This window comes from Hemicordylus capensis, chromosome 1 (assembly GCF_027244095.1).
Source record: "Hemicordylus capensis ecotype Gifberg chromosome 1, rHemCap1.1.pri, whole genome shotgun sequence".
NCBI lineage: Eukaryota > Metazoa > Chordata > Lepidosauria > Squamata > Cordylidae > Hemicordylus > Hemicordylus capensis.
The window spans coordinates 192,928,758-192,946,240 of record NC_069657.1 but is presented as its reverse complement, the minus strand read 5'-3'; the positions used below and the strand labels follow the sequence as shown (position 1 = coordinate 192,946,240).

At 42.8% G+C, this 17,483-nt stretch overlaps 1 long non-coding RNA gene across 1 annotated transcript in view; it reads right to left on the bottom strand.

The window, feature by feature from the left end:
• The window catches only part of LOC128331329 (uncharacterized), a 47,331-nt gene extending 32,352 nt beyond the window's left edge, over positions 1-14,979 (bottom strand). The window contains exon 1 of the long non-coding RNA XR_008310280.1: positions 14,883-14,979. This is a non-coding gene — a long non-coding RNA (uncharacterized LOC128331329). The remainder of the gene's footprint in view (positions 1-14,882) is intronic.
• Between the last annotated feature and the right edge of the window lie 2,504 nt (positions 14,980-17,483).

Here is a 17,483-nt window from a genome sequence, read left to right as displayed (position 1 = left end):
CCGTTTTCCCACTGCTGCAGCTATGCCTGGCCTTGTGACTGTTGCTATGTACAGAAGTTTCCCAATTGCTATTCTGTATAGACTGTTGTCTAGCAATGGCTAACTGTCCTGATCTTGCTTCAGGAAGTTTGTCTTCACTGGTGTACTACTGACCGCTTTGGCTTCTGTCAGTTTCAGACATTCTAGAAGATCCTTTATCTTCTGTTTCTTGTTGAGAAGGTAACTTCCATCCTCTTCTCTTTCTATTTGAATGCCAAGTTAATAGGAAATGCTTCCTAGATCTTTCACTTCTACTTCTTTGTTCAGGTGCTCTACAATCTCATGGCTGTTTTGTTTCCTTTCATAGTAAATAATCAACTCATCAACATAAGTCAAAATATGTCTATCTGTCATACTTAAATCTTGAGTATAGGCAGGGGTCAGCTTTTCCTTGCATGAGCTCCTCCTTGAGTAACATCTGGTTCAGTTTCTCACTGCTAGAGCATGCTCTAGCAGCTTGCTTCAAGCCATAGATTCTTTTCAGGAGTTTGCATACAAGCCTCTCTTTTCCAGGTTCTTCAAATACCGGTGGCTGCTCCATGGAGAAGCCTTCCTCTATTTCTCCATGCAGAAATGCAGTTTTCACATCTAGGTGATCAACTTGCACCTTTCTTGCTGCTGCTATTCTGAAAAGTGTTCTTACTAGTGATGTGCATGGACACAGGCGGAGGTGGTTCGAAGGGGTGGGGGTAGGACTTTAAGGGTGTGGGAGGGTGCACTCACCCCTCCCCCCGCCAGCACCTGGTTCCTGTAAAATCCTTCGGGGTGGCAGTGTATCTTCCTGCCACCCCTCCCCCCTTCAGCCGGAAGTGGCTGGAAGTACCTGGTGCACGTGCGCATGCCAGGGGCGCATGTGCACATGTTGAGATTACACGTGAGTCTATCTGACGAGCACAAGCAAGCATGCGACATGTGCACACACGTGTCTGGCGTGTGCACGTGCACCAGCTACTTCTGGCCGAGGAGGGGAAGGGGCGGCAGGGAGGTACGCTGTCACCCTGAAGGATTTTACAGGAACTGAGCACTGGTGGGGGGGGGAGTGGGGGAGCGGGGGAGGGGCAAGTGCACACTCCCCTACCCTTAAAGTCTGCCCCCATCGAACATTCAAACCAGCCTGTATTCAAACCTGTTTGGAGGCCTGTAAAAGGGCCTCCAAACAGGTTGTGCACATCCCTAGTTCTTACTGAAGTATGCTTCATGGCAGGTGCAAATATCTCATCATAGTCTTCACCATATTTTTGAGGATATCCTTTGGCTACTAATCTGGCTTTGTAGTGCTCAATGTCTCCTGCATTGTATTTGGTTTTGAAGACCCGTTTGGATCCTACTGCCTTTCTTCCAGCAGGTAGTCCCACAAGTGTCCAAATTTTGTGTGTGTGTGTGTAGAGATAGAATCTCTTCTTCTGCAGCTTTTAGCTTCATGTGTTGGCAATCTTTCAATGTCTTTCCATCTGCAGGGTTCCTGGGTTTCTTCCTTTCTGGCCATGTAGGAGAGCCTTCTGGATGGAACCCCTTTGTTGGGTCTTTTGAGCATCTGGCTCAACTTCTGCTTTCCCCTTCTGGTTCAGGCTCACTGGTTAGCTCTAGGCTTATGGGAATTTCTTCTACTCTTGTTTTTCCCCCATCTGTATCTCTAATGATCCAATTTCTGGCACTTCACTTGTGATTGGCCTTTGTCTTTCATCAAAGTATACTCATTGCATATTTTCACTGTTCCAGTGGCCACATTAAGGATTCTGTATCCGTATCCTCCTAGTGTATATCCAGAGAGTATTCCTTCATCATATATCTGCAATTCAGTTTATTTCTTTTATCTTTAGGAATATATATATATATATATATATATATATATATATATATATATATCTGCATTTTGAGCCAAACACTTGGATATGTCCTAAGTTGGGTTTGTTCCCATGCCATAATTCAAAGGTTGTTGCGTCTGTTGCTTTGGTTGGCAGTCTGCTCTGTAGGTAACTGGCAGTCATGACTGCTTCTCCCCAAAATTTGCTTGCCAGTCCTGCATCCTGCAACATGCACCTTGTAATCTCTAATAGGGAATGATTCTTTCTCTCTGCTACATCATTCTGTTGTGCAGTATAAGGCACTATGCATTCATGTTCAATGCCTTGTTCCTTTAGGTTATTTGGCAATTTCCTTTGATGTGAACTCACCCCCCCCCCATTATCACTTATTAGTCTTTGAGGTTTTCTGCCAAAATTGCTCACTATTGCAACATATTCCTTAAATATCTCCAGAAACATATAAGTAAAAGTGTATCTGGAGTAGTCATAAATGAAAGTAAAGAAATAACTTTCCTCCTGATGATCAATTTGCATTGGTACACAGACATCACCATGAATCAATTCTAGGGGGCATTGTGACTCTTTCTCTGTTTTCTGGTGAAAGCCTATATTGGTCCTCTTGCTTTTTAAACAGCATATACATTGTGAGTCATTATTTTTGCATGGCTGAAATGTCAAGCCTCTTGCTAAATCCCTCTTCTCAAACTGAGAAATTACTTTATCTGTGTCCAGATTTTCTGTGGTACAAATGCAGACATCGCTTTGCAACATTGGCTTTCTCAGTAATGCAATCATTCTCATATAAGCCACTTTCCTTTAAAGAACCTCTCATGAACAAACCCCATTTGTTTCTGATATAACAGTAACCATGCTTGAATATTACTTGATAGCCTCTGTGTGTGGCATATTTGACTGAAAGTAAACTGCTTTCAAGTGCAGGGACTTGAAATTCTCAAAGCTATGCTTCTTCCCTTCGGCAGTGTGCATCTGATTTTTTCTTGCCCTCTGCGATGATCTTTCTGCCATCTGCCAGGCTTATTGGGGCTTTATAATTCAAGTCCAGCTCACCAGACTTGTCTTTAATCAGATATGCAATCGGGGCATTATCAACAATTAGATTCCCATTGTCATTTTTAGCAGATTCAACAGTTTCAAAATTTCTGAGTTTACTCCATATCCCTTTTCTGCTGTTTCCTTTGAATCACTTTTAGCTTTGTGTTCATGTTTTGGAGTAATTTGAGCTCTGGGTACTGAGTCATTCCTTGTCAGGAACCCACCCTGATGTCCCTCCCAAGTCCAGGGACGTAATTTGTTTTATATTATTTTATATCAACTTGCCCTTTATGTTCTGGGAATTTATTATTACTTTCTTTCACTGCCACCATATTACCCTGCTCTCAGTACTTAACTCTTTGGTCATGTAGCCTCACGAGTACTGGATAGGCAAATATGTTCAATGCAGAAAAGAAACAAAGCTTAAGGTATAGAACAAAATAAGAATAAGTTTATTATTTGCAAAGGACTGAAATAAAGATCTCTGCAAGGCAGGGCACATCAACTTCTCTACAATGTTGCTAAATAAGTTAACTGTTGGACTCTCTTGGAGTTTATTCCTTCTTTACCAATGTAATGCTTAGGGAGGTACATAACTTGGGACAGAGGTATTTAAACTTGGTTTGCAGACTTGGTTAAATAACCTTTCTGTCTGTTACCAGGAGTTTTCACGTCTGGGCACCTTTCTCACTCAAGGTTTCTTTCCCAGGCTTAACATTCCAGATTTCTAGAGCACTGCACCAGTGTACTGCTAGTTCTACAGTATCCACACATTCACCAACCAAGTTTCTCACAAATCCCTGAACAATCTCCCTTGTTCAGTTACCACAAAAATCAATCTCTCAGCTATGTACTGTCCAACCTCTTTCTCCTAACCCCACATCCAACTAATTCTCTGTCACCAACTCCTTGTTTAAATACCTCTCTGAACATCCCATGCTTGATTGCTACAGCAGCCAAGCTCACACACTCTCCGTCACCCTCTCTCCAGCTTCTGCATGTATGTATTATCACACCCCTCTTGGAATTGCTTTCAGCAGGGCTGCTTTGGCCAGGGCTTTTGTTCTGAGAACTATTTACTTGTAAACAGCCTGGCTTCTTACACAGCCAACACACCTTGCTCTTTTGTTTGGTTTGAAATGCTTTAACCTGATTCTTTTGGTCAGAGACTCTACTAGGGATTGCATCTGATCTTCAATCAAAATCCTGAAGTCTAGAAATCAGAAATTCTAAATCAACCAGTTCTATTGATTCAAAAATGTAATGTATCCATTGAAGTCTCTCTGGCAGAATATTAAAAAAAAATCTGTTAATTTAACATTTTATTCTGAACACCTCCTTGTAAGGTCTAGGATTTGATTAACATATTCAGTTAAATTATGTCCTTCTATTTTACATCATATTACACTAAGGCTAAATTGCTAGCCCAGCAAGCTGGGGTTCCAGGACAAGGGAAATGTTCTGGCAGACCAACCAACCAACCCTACCTTGATGCAATCAGAGCAACTTCTGGCCACTGATTGAATTGGCTAAGACGGAATTGGCTCCCCCCAACACACACACACACACACACACACACACACCTGGTAGTGCTGACTCACCCTTTCAACGCTTCTGACAAGATATTGCTATTTCTATTCCCACCTTTTGAGAACTTGAAATTTACCCACTCCAGCACTTTTCTTTTCTTTGAACCCCTTTAATTGGTCAGGCCACCCAGAACCTGGACTGCTTCCAAAAGTGGGATTTCTGACACTCCCTCAATATTGCCTTGGAAACTCCCAGCTGAGTGCCTGCCTCTGTGCTCTCCCCTCCCCCCACCCCAAATCTGTTTGTGCACAAGCCTAGCTTAGAACCTGGAGGGCCCAGATATGGGCTTGCTAGCAGACACACTGCCCAAGGTAGCCCTCCCAGGCAATCACTTACCCTAACACTTGTCTTTTGTGTTTTGGCTTGGTTTTGGGTACAGGTTTGGTTTTGGGCATAGGCTATGCATAAACCTAGATTGGGACCCAGAGGGGCTGATGAGTCCCAGGGAGTATTCAGAGACAGAACAGGCATCTGTAATAGGAGATTTGGGATGCTGATTTGGCAACTGCCTGAGGATGCTGCCTGTGACACTGGGCCTGGAATCAGCCTTCTGAATATGGGCTATTTGGTATAGCTGCACCTTTATCCCCAGGTGAAGGCATGTTACTGACTTTTCCCCCAGATGTGCTCCATGCTTATGTGAATGATTCTGTTGAATGCACGATGGATTTGATATCACAAACCCACTTACAAAATATAAAGAGATGATCGGGCTTTGAGTCCCTTCTATTTTCTTGCTAAACTCCAGGAGAGATTGATATTGCAGTAATGGCTTTATGATGGCAGGAGAGCATGGTGAGAACAGAGCTTACAAAACATGTCAGAATGTGGTATGATGTTGTGCAAAAATAGAATGAACATAGCTTTTAATGAAAGACAAACACTGGACAGGGGGGAAATGCATTATTTATATAAATAACATAGCTCAGGCCCCAAAATGTAAAGTGCCCATGAATCTCAAGTTGTACATTATAATCATGTTCCCTGTGGGTAAACTTTTGAGAGATGCTGATTTATTAATATCTGCTACTGAGGATTGTATGAACAATAGTGTGCCCTTCAAATTCCTGACAACACATTAGGAATTCATGCTTAACTTTCACAAATCAAAGCCAAGTGAAGAATATATTTTCTCTGCTTTGTAGGCACCATTAGAAAGCAAGGCTGAGTGAATGTAGTGACCTGGCTATACATTTTTATCTATTTATTTTACTTGTCTGCCAATACGATACATATATTATATACTTCCCTTCAGGCTGAAGGGAAAAATAGGAACATATTTTCATTCTCCTGCCATCCAGACAGCACAAGAGATTCTGTCTCACCTTAATCATCTATCCTCAGGGTAGCTATCTCTCACTGAAGGAAAAATTGACCACTGTGCTCTAGCATGTTTTAATAATGTAAATGTATGCAAGGATGTTGAAATAACACAAACTAGAAGACAAGCAACCCAATCAAACTGCTTTAAGGTCAGCCAGGTGAAAACTTGCAATTTGTCCTACATTTTGATGGTTTATTTAAATGTGTATCCTGCTTGCATGAAGGCTCAGGATGGGAGGCATGTTTGAAACAAAGAGACATTTTAAATTAAAATATGTAAATGAAGCAATGACAAAACAGGCAGATTAAACAGTTTCATAACATGTTGCTCCTGGGTCAACAAGAGGGAGCTTGAACAGGAGGCTCAGACACTACCTCCAGAAACTATTCATGTCTATAGCTTGGTGGAATTCCAAGGGGAGTTTCACTGGTGTGGAGCAGCACCCAAGAACACCTCTGAAAGTGACCTTGATGTTGAAACATGGTGATGGACGATATGGTAACAAAAAGTCACTGACATGATGCGTAGCCTCAACACAGTGATGAGACAACACTGGCAAGTACATGCAAGCAGCAACATCACTGGGGAGGATGGTGGTTGCACTAACAGTTTTATTGTAGTTTCTCCTATTGTGGTGAATAAAAGAAACTATGGCAATAGGGATGTGCAAATTGATTCAGGTACAAATCGATTTGTACCCGAATCTAACTGATTTGGAGACAAATCACCCCTGTTGTCCATTGGCTAGATTCGAGTACAAATCAAATCATGCCTGATTCATGCCTGATTCGATTCCAATCAATTTGAGATTTGGATCCCTCCTATTAATTCCCCCAGATTCCCAGCTTTCATTAAAAAAAAACAAAAAACTAAGCTCTAGCCCTTGTAGAAGTTAAGTTATGGAGCAAAATGTGTGGTCACTATTTTTCAAGTTTTTGGATTCTCTAGTGTATAATAACTTTCCCTCAATGAATCCCCATGAGGATTCATTACACACCTTCATTTCTTCTATTCATTTTGACTGTCTTTTCAACAGTGCTGACTGTCAACTGCCATGTGCCAACTACACCTCCCGCCCACCCGCAAGGCAGTGGGGTACTACTCAGTTTATATTCTAGGATTTTTTCTAAGTGTTTAGGCTCTTTGGTGTCTAATAACCTTTCCTCATAATGAATCCCTATGAGGATTCATTACACACCAAAGAGTCTAAACACCTCAAAAATCCCTAAAATATAAACTGAGTACCCAGTGGCTTGTGGGTTGCGGAGTAGTTGGAACATGAGATACCACTAATTCCCCACCTGCAAAACAGTGGGGTCAAAATGAACAGAAGAAATGAAGGTGTGTAATGAAGACACCAAAGAATCTAAACACTTCAAAAATACCTTTAAAATAAACTGAGTACCCCAGTGTGTGTGTGTGTGTGTGTGTGTGTGTGTATTGACACGACACATGGCAGTTGACACTTGGCACTGTCCAGTGACAGTCAAAATGAACAGAAGAAATGAAGGTGTGCAATGAATCCTCATAGGGATTCATTGAGGGAAAGTTATTATACACTAGAGAATCAAAACATTGAAAAATTATGGGGCTATTCTCACGATCAACAAAAATCAGGCTAGGAGAACCTACCCCAATTTTTGTTGATCATGTAAACCACCGGGCTCACAGGCGTGCCCAGTGGCTTACAAGCAAGTCACCCGCTTTGGTAGCCCTCCCTAAAGCCCGGGTTTGTGGAGCGAGAGCTCCACAAACCTGGGCTTTCTGATTGTGAGTAGCCGTGGCGCGGCTCCACGCCATGGCTACTCATGAGGAGACCCCCGGAGGGGAGGTGAAAAGCCACCTCCCAGCTCCAGGGGTCTCACCAGCATGCCCTGCGCACTCGCGCAGGGCATGCTGGAGCTTGCCGGGGGTCCCTATGTTATGAGCACCCCAAAATACTAATACGTATATAGAATATAGGCCTATGTCTGATTTCATTTATATTAAGAGTTCAGTTCTGGAGGTGAATCTCATGACTGCCTGGTCAGTGATTTGTAGAGGCAGGGGAATCTAGCATTGTTTATCAGGGTTTGCGGAAACTCACTGAGACAATGGGTCAGGCTTAATTACCAGTCTCACACTGCTGAAATTAACCTGTTGTCCAGTAACAGGATGCTTCTGCCTTAAGTCAAATGTGTTGATTAACTTGCCTCACTCATGCTTACCCTTTTGATGATACTTTGAATATTCTTTTGTTGCAAATACACACTAGATAGAGGTATACAAGAAATAATGTCTCACACAAATAGAACTAACTCCCTCTCACTAATTGCTAACTTTTAACACCTTCTGGGACCAGGCTAGCACATCTGGGATGCAGATTTCCTTTTGGACTTTGTCCCCTCCTCAAGATAACAGCTAACAGGAGATGAGAGTGAGATCCCTCTGAACTGACCAAATATCCTGAGCTAATTTTGGTAATTAAAAGACAACATTTAGAAGATAGCAGAAATAAATGCCTTTTGTGATCCAGAAGACTCAAAATGGACATCAAGGGATGGAACCACTATAAGAAGGAGTCTTTGGACATGGCAGTTGAGCAGTTCTGTGCCTACGGGCATTCTGCTCACACGCTAACTATCTTGTGCCTACAGCAAGATTTGCTCAGGAACTCTGCTCATGAACAGGAACTGTCTGTGACTTCTACTGCGCAGTGAGAAGTCAAGACTTTTCCCCAGCCATGGCACCTTCACTCTCTGCCTTGCTCTGAGCAAACTGTCTGCTTGACCACCAGAAGCCAGACCATCACTCTGTTGCTGCTCCCAGCTACAGTCTCTCCTCTTCAGCTGAAAGATCCACCATTCTCAAGCCTGGTAAATATGCGGCTCATACAGACCTGGAATTCCCTCATCCCTTCCCCTTCTCCTACACCCTTCACCTCTCCCCCCTACTAATTTCTGACCCCCCAAAACCATACCAGCCCTGAGCCTTCCTTCCTCCCTCCCCCTTTTTCCGCCTGTATCTAAACTGTACTAGGTTCTAGGAAGATTTAATTGCACGCACATATGTCAGTTAGGCACACTGGGTGGAATATATTGGTACTGGTTAGGATGTTCTGTTTAAATACTGTTGCTAATATTAATAGAGTGTTCTGCTTTCTGCTTTGCTAGATTATGTTGTTAGTCTTTATACTCAATAAAGCCCATTGAATCTTTGAGTGGTTGGATCTCTTTTCTTCCTTGTTTCCAGATCAAACGTGGTCACCAATATAAAAGAACTTGGCCCAGACCTATTTTATATACTAGCTAATGAGCATATTTAGTATATAGATCAGGCCTGGTCTGTAACACCCCCAGCCCCCGCTGGCTCTGTCACAGAGCCGGCAATCATGTGGGCAGCCGATCCAGCTGCCCAGGGCTCACTCACTGCCCCAAACCGGGTCTCACTGATCATGAGACCCGGCTCAATGATTGCACATTTTGATCCATAACTCCACGTCTACAAGGGCTAGAGCTTAGCTTAAAAAATAAAGAAAGCTGGGGATCTGTTTTAGGGTAAGGATACGGCAACTTCAAATCCCCATTGTTTCCTATGGTGGAAATGTTCAAAATCAGTAAAAACTAAAACAATTCATTAAAAATCAACCAAGTGTCCCACTGTCTTGAAATTTGGGTGGAAGGTGGAATCCATGGGGACCTACCCACCACCCAAATTTGGTGCCCCTAAGACCTTGTTAAGTGGTCCGAATCAGTCCATTTGCTGGTCAATGACCAAATAAATTTCTCTCTCTCTCAGTCCAAACCTGAGTTGAATCAAAACAAATACAAATCGAATCTGGGGTGATTTGGAGGCGGTAGATTTGGATACAAAACAAATCAGGGTGATTTGTTTTAGGCACAAATCAAATCAAAAAAACTGATTTGTGCATATCCCTATATGGCAATGCTAGTAGCACCATCTGCATCCTCCCCAGCAGTGCCACTGCTTCCATGTCCACAGCAGCAGCATTGCAATCCCCTCCCACCCCCATCTGAGGTTGTGCATCATAGTAGCCATTGTTCTCAATCAATGCGAAAGGCCAGTGTGAAACACCCCAAGCCATTTAAGAACATTACATCCAAAGGACCAGAGTTCAATTCCTTTTCAAACCTGCATTGTTAACCACATTTTAATTGGCCATGACTATCACTATGTCAGAGCGACAATGTCAGGTGTTTGCCTTTCCCGCTGTCTATTGTAGCTTTCAAAGTGGATGCAAGTGACAATTTGATAGTGCCATGTGATAACAGTTAGCATTTTCTGAGACATCTGAAGTATCCAGACCAATTTTTCAACCCTTTGCATCTTTGTTGTAGAGTTGGATGATTTATCTGCTTCCTCTGTGCTTGAATTTTACACTGGCTGATAGCCTAACACTGCAGTCATGCTTCTAACAACATGCATGCAGCACTGGCCCCCACCCCACCCCAGTGCTTCCAAAGCATGGGAGCTGTTGTGCATGAGCACAACAATTTTCAACACTCTGCCCATACTCTGGAAGTAATTAGGCCTACACTATGTGGTAGTGGGGAGGGAGTGTAAGCAGAATGAGGGTTGGGGATGAAGAAGAGGTCTGCAATATACCAAGTTGGAGCAAAGCTTTTCCTCAAAAACTTCAGTTTATCACACAATTCCTATATGTGCCTAGGAGTCCAAGAAAGGGATACACATAGCCCACAGACAGAATATCAGGAAAAGGGTGGCATGGCAGAAGTGAGCCTGTGTCTGTTGCTTTTGAACACTACCTTCATCTGTAGCTTAAACCATCTGATTCTCTGACCATTTCAGGCCCCACAAAGTCCCAAAAGGTGGCCCCCAGAGACTGCAGAGACCATTGGCATGGCTGACTGTGGGAGTTTGCGCCATTGTTTTCATTGCTTGTGTTCTCATGCTGACTCTAATGGTGGTTACTGGTAGTGACAGCAAGAGAACATGGACTGAATAAGACCCCAGAGTCACAGGATTCAGATAAGGAAGAAAAACATCTTGGAGCCTTAAAGCCAGTCATGGGGTTAAAGGAGAAGTTCTTCCCCAACCCATTAAACTGTTGAGTTGGCAGTGACCTGAATAAAATGGCAACCTTGATGAAGCTCTGATAAGGAAGAAATGGGAGGAAGATCAGAACTACATCTTGTTTGTCCCAAAATGTACCAAAGAGGGACTGAAGCCATGCAAGTCTCCCTCTGGTCCATCTCTTGAAGCAAATGCTGCTTGCAGTGTCAACAGAAGAAGGCAGCTCCAGGGACCTGGCACACCAGACATTGCCCCCCTCTCCTCTAGCAGGTGGACAGAAATTGGAGCCCTAGCTTCCATAATGCCTTGCCTCACTTTTGTTTTGCATATTAGCATTTGAGTTAGAAGAACAGCACTAATGGCATTCGGAAGCAGGCAGGCAACCAAGAACGTAAAGGTGATCATGAAAGCAGAATCATGTAGAAGTACAGCAAGCTGAATGGATTTCATTTTCATGTTAAAATGCAGCCAGTTTTAAAGGAGGCCCAGGTCTGAACAATGTCAGTAACTTAGAGTGATGTCTATGCCAACAACAGAGATGGTGCAGGAAACTGGAGATCACTACAAGGTGGACAGCTGAGCCTCTAGGATGCTTTTTTCTTGTCACAGTTGAGGTGCAGAAATAGTGTCTGTCAACTGAGAATTTTAAAATTCATATATAGCAACTTGTCATCGGAGCTCTCTTTAATAGGGAGGCTTATTTCACTGTCATGTTTATTGCAAGAATTAACATACTGCAATACTATAACACATTCAAAGTCACCTTCCCCCACCCACCCTCATCCTTCAAGTAAACGGGCAGGTTTGGGCACAGTATGAAGAGTAAACTTGTTCAACCTGGTGGAGGGAAATGCAGACTGGAAGTGTTTCTCAGCATTGCATGGATCAATTGCCAAAGCATTCTTGGCAGCAGCGGGGGCGGGGGGGAGGAGCCCCACTTCTTTAAGTGAACTAAGCTGTGGACGTTGTTTTAGAGAAGGGCAAGAGAATGGGGGAACATGTCCATCTCAAGTTACATGGCCCGGAAGCAGGCAGCTGGAATTGTCTGCAGTCAGGTCTGCACCTAGCAATGAGGACTGGGACTGGGCCAGAATCCGCAGCTTCACTGGCCAGACTGGAATCAATTCTATGGATGCCTTCGCCCTATTTGGAAATTATGTTGAACACTTGTACCATGAGTGCACTGTGTACACAGGTACAGATCTGTACACAGGTGCAATTATTCACGTTACTTATTATTTTATTTATTTAACATATTTTAATACCATCTAAAACTTGTGTCTCTCAGCGGTTTACAACAAAAAGAGAAAAGTTAAAATGTTAGTTAAAACAGATAAATGACAACAAAGACATTAAAACAGTGGTTAAAATAAATGACAGCAAAAAGTTAAAACATTACAACAATTTAAAACCTTAAAACAATACTTTAAAACAATGTTAAAACTATGAAAACGGTATTTAATTAAAAGCCTGGGTGAACAAATGTGTCCTTAATTTTTTTTTTTAATTGTCAGAAATGGGGAAGCTCTTATTTCAGTAGGGAGCGTATTCCAAAGCATCGGGGCAGCAACTGAGAAGGCCTGTCCCCGAGTAGCCATCAGGCAATCCAGTGGCAAATGCAGTCGGACCTCTCCTGATGATCGCAATAGGTGGTGGGGTTCATGACGAAGAAGACGTTCTCTTAAATACCCAGGGCCCAAGCTGTTTAGGGCTTTATAGGTTATAATCAGCACCTTGTATTTTCCCCAGAATCTTATTGGCTGCTAGTGTAGCTCTTTCAATACAGGAGTAAAATGGTCTCTCTGAGATGATCTGGAGACCAGCCTGGCTGCCGCATTCTGAACCAGCTGTAGTTTCTGGACTACATACAAAGGCAGCCCCACATAGAGCGCATTGCAGTAATCCAGTCTGGAGGTTACCAGCAGATGTACCACTGTTTTGAGGTCATCTATCTCAAGAAACGGACGCAGCTGGCGTATCAGCCGGAGCTGATAATAGGCACCTCTGGCCACTGCCTCAAACTGGGACACCAGGGAGAGGATCAGATCCAGAAGCACCCTCAGACTGCGCACCTGTTCCTTCTGGGGAAGTGTGACCCCATCCAGAACAGACAGATCAAACTCATCTCCCGAGTTTCAACCCCACACAATAAGTATCTCTGTCTTATCTGGATTCAGTCTCAGTTTGTTATCCCTCATCCAGCCCATCACTTCCTCCAGGCAGGCATTTAGGGAGGTTATGCCTTCTCCCGATGATGTTGACATGGAGAAATAGATTTGGGTGTCATCAGCATACTGATAACACCCTGCACCAAATCTCCTGATGATCTCCCCCAGTGGTCTCATGTAGATGTTAAACAATATCAGAGACAATATGGAGCCCTGAGGGACACCATACGAAAGTTCAGATTTTATGTTATCTTAAATGCAAGTATAACAGCATATTTCCTATCTGTATCATGCATTTGAGGGGATCTGTGCCCAGATTTAACATGAATGCAAGTACAGTCATTTGCACAACATGTATGAATGTACAGGCCTTTTTACACTAATATAACACAATGTCTGAACAGGACTCTTGAGATCACTTGATTCCTCCTGAACTGAAGTTGTAATGTCACTCTCAGCCATCTGCAATTGTAGCACTACAATGCAGCTGAAATCAGGTCAATCGTTCCCACTGTTTGCAAGCTGCTATGGTAACAGAGTAAAGTAAAGCGCTTCAGTCCTGCCACTGGCATTCCCAGTTTAACATCTAGTTCGGCATCTTATTTTGGATCTGCAATGGCTTTGGGCTGTGGATTATGGGAGTTGTAGTCAACAAGATTTAGTTCAGCATCTTATTTCCTGTAATAACCAGTCAGGTGCCTCCAGTAAGCTCTGGTGAGGCATGTCATCTAGGCTAGTGGCTGTCTCAACGTACTGAATTTGTGGAATTCACGGCCCCAGAATGTTGAGACAGCCACTAGCCCAGATGACTTCAGAAAAGGATTAGACAAATTCATGGCACTTGAGCCTAAAGCTGTCATGCCCCACCACAGCTTACTGGAGGCACCTGGCTGGTTATTACAGAAAATAAGATGCTGACTTACTTATTTGGATTGCAGCCCTTGCTTTTAGGATTAGTCTAAGATACAAGATGAATTTCTGCTAGGGATTAAGTAATCTCATCATTAAAACTGATTATATGGTCATACTTTGTTTCACTCAGTAAAAACACATTCTCTCCACCTTCAGATTGTTGCGCGCTCTATGGCAGAGTTCAGACAAAATAGGAAAACAGAGGTCCCTTCACCTCCAGTTTCCAAACCCTCATGTCTGAACTTGGCAAACTGGAGGTTAAGGGCAAAAAGTGACCCGAGGTTCTCCTCACCAAACTCTGACATTTGGTCAGAGTGGAGTTTTGCCATCCCTAACGCCAGGTTTGAGGCGCCAGCATTACGTCCAAAAGCTGACACTGTAGTTTGGGCCCAAGGGGACTGGAGTTGAAGATTCTCCCTCACCCCAGCCCGACTGGCTGTGCAGCCTGTCCTTCTGTCAAGCAAGGACAGCACAGCACAAAAAGGGGAGCGCAGCCAGCTCCCTCGGCTCTCTGCAGTCTCTCTGATGCAAAGAGGCCCCTCTCTCCAATGTCCAATTGTGCAGGGGGAGGGGGGAATGCAGATCTAGGGGTCCATTGGACCTGCAGTTCCATGCTACCTCTGAACCCAGCCTATGAAACAAGAAAATGATGCAAAAAGACATTCCATTGTGTTTGTTTTACTATCTTCCCAGTCATTAAACTATTACCAAAATTATCATAGCCTTCTTATACTCAAGAAGCAAAGTAGGAATAATAATATTATTAAATATGCAGCAAGAATTAAAGTTAATTTGAGAAAATTTGCAAACATATGTTCTCACTTCTAAGCAAAGGACAATACAATCACATTCACTTATATGCAGGGGCCTAAATAAATTATATTTTCACATCCAGCTGTTGGTGTTGTAAAAATAAGCTCTCAGAAAAACTAATAAGCTAATTAAGAATAGATTCACCTTCTGCTTCCTGAAATGCTGTAGCATACACATCAAGGAAGATGAACCAAATTCCAGGAAGCATTTCTTTTTGGAAGAAACAAACTGTGTTATTACAGCTGGGCTGCAAACTAAAGAGCCAGGCCTTAGGCAGAAGCTTTATAGAAGCAGGTATAACCCTATTGGTCCCTTCAGTCACCTGATACCTGCTGAGAAGATATCTGCAGTACCACTCTCAAGCCATTCATAGTGGTGCTGCTGACACATAATAGAGGGGAGGTCAGCAGCCCTCTTCTCTGGTATGTTACCATGATGGCATAGAGAGGAAAGTGTTTGGCTCCTGCTGTTAAGAGTGCTAGTTCAAGACCCCCTCATCACTTCAGAATTAGATACATAGGATATAATATTTTTAAAACATATAATCAAAACACTTAACTACTTCTGAAAATACAGGTGAAACTTGGAAAATTAGAATATCGTGCAAAAGTCCATTAATTTCAGTAATGCAAATTAAAAGGTGAAACTGATATATGAGACAGACGCATTACATGCAAAGCGAGATAAGTCAAGCCTTAATTTGTTATAATTGTGATGATCATGGCGTACAGCTCATGAAAACCCCAAATCCACAATCTCAGAAAATTAGAATATTACATGGAACCAAGAAGACAAGGATTGAAGAATAGAACAATATCGGACCTCTGAAAAGTATAAGCATGCATATGTATTCAGTACTTGGTTTGGGCCCCTTTTGCAGCAATTACTGCCTCAATGCGGCGTGGCATGGATGCTATCAGCCTGTGGCACTGATGAGGTATTATGGAAGACCAGGATGCTTCATTAGCGGCCTTCAGCAATTCTGCATTGTTTGGTCTCATGTCTCTCATCCTTCTCTTGGCAATGCCCCATAGATTCTCTATGGGGTCAGGTCAGGCGAGTTTGCTGGCCAATCAAGCACAGTACACTGTATACTTTTCAGAGGTCCGATATTGTTCTATTCTTCAATCCTTGTCTTCTTGGTTCCATGTAATATTCTAATTTTCTGAGATTGTGGATTTGGGGTTTTCATGAGCTGTACGCCATGATCATCACAATTATAACAAATTAAGGCTTGACTTATCTCGCTTTGCATGTAATGCGTCTGTCTCATATATCAGTTTCACCTTTTAATTTGCATTACTGAAATTAATGGTCTTTTGCACGATATTCTAATTTTCCGAGTTTCACCTGTACATACAATATTAAGAAATTCACAACTAAAAGAACATCCTGTAAATCTGCCAACTATAAACTCCATGCTTGAATATAAATGTCTAACACACACGCAGAACTACCATATTCATAATAGTGTACCCAATGGAACTAATGCAAAGTTCTGGGGAAAAGCCATAATGTACAAATTTGCAGGATTTTGGAAATAATTTTTGAAATAATAACCTTTTGTCGTCATATGTCCCTGCTCTGCAATTAGACTGTTTTGTTGTTGTTGTTGTTGTGTTTATTTTTAAAAAAAAAAACAGAAACTGGGCCTGTGATCTTTGAAGAAACTCTGCCTGCAATGTTATCTTTGAGTACAGGCATTCTTGGAGTCTAAAAGACGGAGCTATATTTTTCTACACAGGAACCCTCTAAGGACAATTATGATGCTGATGACATGCTTAGTTTGTATACAACTGTATATTGAAAAGAATCATAAAGTTGTGTTTTCTGCTCCTAGATGAGTTTTGCATACCTGCAAGGCACAAAATCTGACATTTCTCTCAAATTATGAGTAAGAGAGAATAATCAACTTTATTTTTAAAAACATTACAGTTGTAGTTGTGTCATGAGATTTTTTTAAAAAGTATAATCTTGGCTGTTCTCCTAAATGCTCAGTATGTATGTATATATATGTGTATATATATGTGTGTGTGTGTGTGTGTGTGTGTGTGTGTATCACACACCTCGCTTGAAACTAGAGAAGGAAGAATCTGAAGCAAGAGGCTAGGTTGTACAAAAGCACTGCTACCACCATCTTGCAGGAGCAAAATATGTGACAGATTTCTAGTTACTTTGGAATAAATATGTATCCAAAGAAATTCTATGTTCTGCAGTTCTTTAACACTTGTCTGTAGTGATGTGCGGTTCGGTCCGGATCCGGACCGGTTCGTCCCGAACCGGTCCGGATCCGGCGGTTCGATCCTGGACCGAATCGGGCCCTTCTGGGACCGATCCGGACCGAATCCGAGTCGGTTCGACTCCGAACCGGCTCGGGTTTCCCGAACCGGTTCGGGAGTTCAATTGAGTCTCTGGAGTCAGTGGAGTGTCCCTTTAAAGTTTGAAGTGTGTCCTCCATTTTGTGGCTCATTCCTGAAACTTTTGCTCCTAGCATCCATTTTGTGATGCTATTTTCAGGCATTGTATTGGCTGCGCTATTGATCCTTTGATTGGCCAGGATGAGTCCTTTGGTCTGGTAGGCTGCTTGGCTGTTGCACTGTTGAGAGCTGGCACCCTGTTGGCCGTGGGGGGAGTGCAAAGGTGGGGGCTCCCAAAGGAGGGAATTTCAAACCTGTATAAACCCAAGCCTCTTCTCTGGAAACTTCTCTTGGCTGCAGTTGTGGGATCATCTCTGAGACCTTGCTT